This window comes from Rattus norvegicus, chromosome 10 (genome assembly GCF_036323735.1).
Source record: "Rattus norvegicus strain BN/NHsdMcwi chromosome 10, GRCr8, whole genome shotgun sequence".
In the NCBI taxonomy this organism is placed as follows: domain Eukaryota; kingdom Metazoa; phylum Chordata; class Mammalia; order Rodentia; family Muridae; genus Rattus; species Rattus norvegicus.
Genome location: NC_086028.1, coordinates 45,867,150 through 45,874,541, shown reverse-complemented (window position 1 = coordinate 45,874,541; position 7,392 = coordinate 45,867,150).

The window sequence follows — 7,392 nt, the reverse complement described above, 5'->3', positions numbered from 1 at the left end:
AGCAAAAATGTACCAGAGAGAGAGAGACAGAGACAGAGACAGAGAGAGAACCTAGATGGTAACACCTAGTGGAACACCTCTAGCCCTGATAACTTGGGTTGCAGAGGGAGGTGGGATTCTGTATGTTTTAGGCCCACTTTTTTTTTTCTTTTTTTTTTTTTTTCGGAGCTGGGGACCGAACCCAGGGCCTTGCGCTTGCTAGGCAAGCGCTCTACCACTGAGCTAAATCCCCAACCCCTTTTTTTTTTTTTTTTTTTTTTTTTTTTTTTCTTTTTAAGATAGGTTCTTGCCATGTAGCCTCTCCTAAGGGGTGGGATTATAGATTTGAGCAACAAGGTTCTGTTATATTTCATTTTATTTTTTGAGATAGGGTTCTGTCATGTAGCTTTGGATGGCCTCAAACTAACAGAATTCCATCCGCTTCCGCCCCCAAGTGCTGAGATTAAAAGGTATGAGTCCCCACACCAGGCACGAAGCATTTTTTTTTAAAGATTTATTTTATTTTATGTATCTAAGTACTGTGTCGCTGTCTTCAGACACACGAGAAGAGGGCATCTGATCCCACTATAGATGGTTGTGAGCCACCATGTGGCTGCTGGGAATTGAACTCAGGACCTCTGGAAGAGCAGTCAATGCTCTTAACCGCTGAGCCATCTCTCCAGCCCTGGCACGAAGCATTCTTAACCAATGAGCCATCTCCAGCCCTCTTTAGTAACAACTAAATGAAATCTAACAAACAATATAACGTACAAACGAGGTGTGGTAGCCTGGGAGTAACTGGGAACTGAGGCAAGAGGACTACTTCAAGTTCAAGGCCAGGCTGCACTTCATAGTGAGTTCCAGGCCAGTTTGGAGTATAGGGTGAAACTCCGACACACAAAAATGGAGAAGGCCTGGGTAGAATGCTTTCCTAATATACATAAAGCCCTGAATTCAACCTAAGTAAACTGGGTGTGGTATTTAACGTTTGTAACTTCAGCACTCTGGAAGTTTAAAAAAAAGACAGGCGCTTTTCTATAGCAGCTCTGGCTGTCCTGGAACTCACTCTTCATACCAGGCTGGCCTTGAACTCACAGAGATCTGCCTGCCTCTGCCCTCCAAGTGCATGTGCCACCACTGCTCAGCCAACCATGGCAACTCTTGAAAAGAAAAAAAAAAAAAAAAAACATTTAACTGGGGCTGGCTCACAGTTCAAGACATTTAGTCCATTATTGTCACCGTGAGAACATGATGATATGCAGGCACACACAAGGCTAGAGAAGGAGCTGGGAATTCTACATCCTGATTTGCAGGCAGCAGGAGACTGTACCACACTAGGTGTAGTTTGAGCATAGCTGGCCCCCACAGTGACACACTTCCTCCAACAAAGTCATATCTACTCCGACAAGGCCAACTCCCTATGGGCAAGCATTCAAACACATGAATCAAGGGGTCCCACTATTTAAACCACCACACTGGAGATGTCCCTCAGCTAAGCTAGCAAACTTAAGATTCCTCAGGAGTGGGTGCATTAGGGAACACGTATGCTTCATCTTTAGTTTTCGTAGGTGCAAAGACCATTCCACTTTAGAGAAAGTAAACGGAGGCTAAGGATTAACTTGGTCACCTTGGTCTACATCCCTACGAAGGGAAGAGGAAAGGGTGATTCTAAAGGAGTGCAAGAAGTCACAGGGAACAGGGAAGGGGCATGGAGAGAGCCTAACACTTATTTGACTCAACCTTCCAGGGGCTGGCCAGACCACACAACCGCTGCCTCCAGGTGGTGAGCGGGGGCTTGGCAGATCCAGAATTCCCGCAGGAGATCTAGGCAGGGTCATTCCTTAGCATATGAGGAAGCCAAGGGATGAGGGGAAGAGAAGCATTCCAGGGCAGGAGTCAGCTGGGCTAGTCATGGGGCAGCAGAGTCCCTTGTGCTCCCAGGAATGCAGAGAGGAGGGCACACCCTGTGCAGTGGCATATTCCACCCAGGGGCTGCTGACTAGGAAAGAAGGGCTGGGGTGGGTCACCCTCTCTAATTCCATTTTACAGAGGAGAAAACAGGCTCTCACAAGGAACCTGCTAAAGAGGATGTTGAGTTCAGGCTACACTGGAATACATTCTGAGACTTTGTCTTGAATTTCACCCTCCCCAGTAAAGAAAAGGTCAAAGGTAGGTAATATATACCTTCAGTTATCCTTCTCCTGAGGTGGGATTCAGCTTGACACAGGCCTGGCCCTGGGTAATGACATGAGTTCTTCTCTCTCTCTCTTTTTTTATTCTTTTTTCTTTTTTTCGGAACTGGGGACCGAACCCAGGGCCTTGCGCTTGCTAGGCAAGCGCTCTACCACTGAGCTAAATCCCCAACCCCGAGTTCTTCTCTTTTAAAAACATTTTATTATTACTAGTATGTGCATGTGTGTGCATACACGTATGATGTGAGAGTGAGGCACATGCAGACAATTTTGTGGAGTCAGCTTTCTCCTACCTTTTCCTTGGGTTCTGGAGACGGAACTGAGACCACCAGGCTTGGCAGCAAATGTCCTTACCTTCTCAGGTGTCTGTTTCCCGGGTCCTGGGATAGCTACATGGCTGTGAGCAAGACTTCAAGACTCAGACTAGGGTACATCTACCGGGAGGGTGGCTTTGAGGCTGTAGGGACTGGGTATTTGAATACTGTCACCGGTCTGCTGGAGGTGGGGCTGTATGCTTCATTCCTGTCTGTGATCTCAGGTTCTATCGTACTGCCTCTGCCATCTTGTCTTGTTGCCTCATTGTAGAATGGGGGGTAATATTCCCTGATTTGTTAACACTTTAACACTTAGTCTGTGCAGGCAACTTTTCCTTTAAGGCTGTACTCATTGTGTGTGTGTCGCTGTACACTCATTTTGTATATGTGTGATGTTGTTTTGAGATAGGGTTTCTCTGTGTTGCCCTGGCTGTCCTAGAACTTGTTTTGTAGACCAAGCTGGCCTTGAACTCAGAGATCTACCTGTCTCTGCCTCCTGAGTTTAAAGGCATGTGTCACCACTGTCAGCTTAAGGCTATGGACATTTGATAGAGGAAAAGATTGAAGCCAAAGAGGAAGCCACTTGCTCACCACAGTTGTAGAATTAGGATTTGACTTTAAGTGTGGTGTTAGAAACTGTGGTAAGGATTGAATGGAGGGGCTGGAGAGGTGGCTCAGTGGTTGAGAGCACTGACTGCTCTTCCAGAGGTCCTGAGTTCAAATCCCTGCAACCACATGGTGGCTCATAACCATCTGTAATGAGAGCTGATGCTCTCTTCTGGTGTGTCTGAAGACAGCTACAATGTACTCATATAAATAAATCTTAAAAAAAAAATGGGATAATAAATTAAGTAGGGAACCTCATTCATAGTGAGAAAGAAGAAAGTGTAGAAGAGATGTGATAGGTTTCCAGCTTGGAGGGGAAACATGGGAGCTATTTAGTGCACCCTGGGAAGTCAGTACTAAGAGGCACCCCTAGTAACCAAGGGGCGTCCTGGCCCTTTAGGCATGTTCACAGCTCATAGAATACCTGATGACACCTGCTTGCCCTAGGTTGTATGCCTTTAAACAAGTATAGCTACAAAAACCTTGACTGTGTAGAACAGAAGCAGTGGGCAACCTCAGGCACACTATGTGATCTCTGGGTACTTAGTCCCATTCAAATCCAGGACTGGCTGCTGGACACCAGGGAATAACATCAGGGCTCTGCTGCCACACTGAGGGGACAGGAAGAACTGCAGCAATGACTGTCCGAGCTGGTGGATCTCAAACATCTATTTGGGGCCATCAGCTCCCTGGCTTTACACTTCCTAGTTGTTTGCCAGTGCAGTGACTTTCCTACTAATTCTGTCTTCCCAAGAGCTCCCCAGATCCTAAGTCAGGCTATGTTCCTTCTGCCAAAAGGCCCCAAATACACCCGGCAGTATCTCACACTAACTGCAAAATTCAACTGGTAAATCATATTTTAGAGGATGTAGTTCAGTGGTAGAGTGCTCACCCAACACGTCAAGTCCTTGGTTTACTTCCTAGCACCAAAATAATATAGTGTGTGTATATATCAGAAGCATTCTCACAAACTCCCTGTCGGTTAAACAAAGAAAAAAGGAAATCAGGGGGTTGGGGATTTAGCTCAGTGGTAGAGCGCTTGCCTAGCAAGCTCAAGGCCCTGGGTTCGGTCCTCGGCTCCAGAAAAAAAAAAAAGGAAATCAGGGACTGAGTTTTCCTAGCATGCTCCGTTCTGAGTTTGGTCCCCAGCACTGAGGGAAGAAGAAATAATTATATAAAATTGAAATTATAATACAAACTAAGATACTGATATTCAAAAGTAAGGATTTTTTTTTTGGTCCACTGCATTTACTGTTTTCACCCAGAACCCACGATCCCCTCTCAGCTTGTTTTTCAAGTGCTGGGATTGTAACTGCTGGGGTATAAATAACTGTGTTTGGTGTTACCTAAGCTGTTTTGCCTGTGAATGTGGTGCTGGGACTGAACACGTTAGGTAAGCTATTCATTCAACCCCATGATTCCCAACAAACAATATCTCAAGAGCCAGATTCAACAGAAGAAACAAGTCTTTTTTTTTTCCTTCTTTTTTTTCTCTCTTTTTTCAGAGCTGGTGACCGAACCCAGGGCCTTGCGCTTGCTAGGCGAGCGCTCTACCACTGAGCCAAATCCCCAACCCCGAAACAAGAGTCTTAATGGTCTCCAGCAACCACATGGGACAGCTCAGTCTGTTAATCCTAGCTCCCTGGGGTGCCATTCTTTCTTCTCGGTCCTCAGGCACCTGCACCTGCATGCATGTATATGAGCCCACACCAGACCATATACAACTAAAAAAAACAAAAAAACAAAAACACAAAAAAACAAACAAAAAAAAAAAACTCAAACAGGTGAAATTAATTTAAATAATGTATTTTATTTAACTCAGTATGTCCAAAATAGTATTTCAACATGTAATCAATATAAAGTTATTATATATTTTACATTCTTTTTTTAATACTAACTTCAAATTCTGGTGTATAAAGCATATCTCAATTGAAACTAGCCATATTTCAAGTGCTCAAAAGCCAGAGTCCAGTGGTTCCAGATTGGACAGCATAGATTTAAACTTAGGAAAGCAATGAGCTGCTGGGGGCATAGGTAACATCTACAGGGCCTAGAATGCACAAGGCCCTAGACCTAATCCCCAGCACTAAAGAAAAAAAAAATACAAGCAAGCAATGGAGTAATTATTATCATCCAGATTAAATTTTAAAATAGTGCTGAGGCTGAGAAATTTCAACCGAATTAATACAATTTCTTTGAAGAATCAATAGATCACAGATTTAGTAACAATTTCTGAAAAAAGGAGCAGCACTGTAAGCTGCACAGCGGCCCCCAAGGCTCTCAGGTTCTAGTTTCTGGAAGGCATACACTTTACTTCTATAAAGAGTAGGTGGGAGGTTAGGGTGTAGATCAGTGGTAGAGTCCTTGCTTAACACTGGAGAGGCACTGGGTTCCACTCCTAGCACTGCCAGAAGGAAGCAGAGCTTCGCAGCTGTGGACTATGTGGGTGTGCCTACATCCAATGACAAATGCCCAATGGAGACCCAGTCAGCAAAGGCTGGATGCAGCAGCAAGATTGCTATTTCAAGGCTAGCCTGGGCTAGAGTGAGACCCCTTCTACACACACACACACACACACACACACACACGGGCAGGGGGGTTGAGGAAGGGCTGTGTAGAGGCACTGAGAAATATGTAGCATACAAAAGAGGCCATGTGACTATGAATCTAGAGTCCTTGCAGTTAGAGAGGTTAGAGCCATATCAAGATTGCTATTTCAAGGCTAGCCTGGGCTAGAGTGAGACCCCTTCTACACACACACACACACACACACACACACACACACACACACACACACACACACACACACACACACGGGCAGGGGAGTTGAGGAAGGGCTGTGTAGAGGCACTGAGAAATATGTAGCATACAAAAGAGGCCATGTGACTATGAATCTAGAGTCCTTGCAGTTAGAGAGGTTAGAGCCATACCAAGCCACAAGAGGCAGGAATAGGCTTCCCACCAAAGCCTCAGAGGGCGCATGTAACAGTCTACATTTTTGTTGTTTTCAAACAGGGTCTCACAATGTAGCCTTGGCTGTCCTCAAACTTGCAACACTCCTGCTGGCATTATAGACAAGCACCATGCCTGGATGCTCTGCTTTTTGAGACAAGGTCTTGCTTTTTTTTTTTTTTAGCCCAGGCTGGCCTTGAACTTTTGATCTTTCTGCCTCAGCCTGTGCTGGAATTATAGGCATGCACCACCACACCCAGCTAATTTCTTTTGCTTTAAGCTCTCAAGTTTGTGGTAATGTTTTGGCAACTGTAGAAAACTATGAGAAACTGATAAAATGCATCTCTCCCTGTAGATGATGAATCCCACACTTCAACAAAAAGCCAATTAAAATGTTCTGTGGGCAACAACTAACTATAGAGATTTACAAGCACTCTGTACATGTTATTTACACTCACAATTAAATGGGCTCTACTGCCTTCCTGTCTATACATCATAGAACACCTTTACATGCGTGTAAGCATGTCACATACAGGTCTCTCTCCCGTCCTGAGCCTGGCCTACCGAACACTCAATTTTTCTGAACACTCTAGACTCGTTTCTTTCTCCACACGAGGTTAAAGGAATGGAATGAGCTCCTAGATGGGTAGGGCTGGTACCAGCTGCTGTTGGAGCAGCTACTCTATGACATGAGGACTGAGTCGGAGGCTGATGCAACAAAGCTCTTGGCCCAGTGCTATGGCCGGAACAAGAAAGATTCAGGGAGTCAGGTGTGGGACTCTGGGAAACTTGCTTAAGGCTATTACTTCGTAAGGATGGGGGCACTATCCCAGGAGAGACTGAAGCCTAGATCACTGGTATCCAAGTCTCTTCCATCCATCGTCCCTAGGGAAACGCACCCATGCATGGTGTGGGATCAGCACTTCTGCAGCATCACAGCTGGGCTAACATGTGGTGCTTTCCCTCAGTTCCAGTGTCATCCCAGTCCACTGCACAGTTCATACAGAGGCCCTGGCCCTTCTACACCTATCACTGCTTTTCAAAGTGTGCTGGCCAGTCATTCTATGGGCAATGAAATGGCTTGACCAAATGGCAATTTGACCAAACTGGCTCAGGTCACTGGAGCAGAGCTGGGGAGACAGAAATAGTTGGCAACACCCTGAGATCCACATTAGGGACCTCAGTGGACTGAAGCCCATTGAGCCCCAGTCTCATCCTATCCTACCTGTTTCATCTACCAATGTTCTACCCAGGGAGTTCAAGAGCCTGGCTGTTGAGTACAAGACTGGCCATGCCCTCTACCTAAGCGCCCCTCTCCCTGCTCCAGCTCCATCTGCGGTGTTTATTCT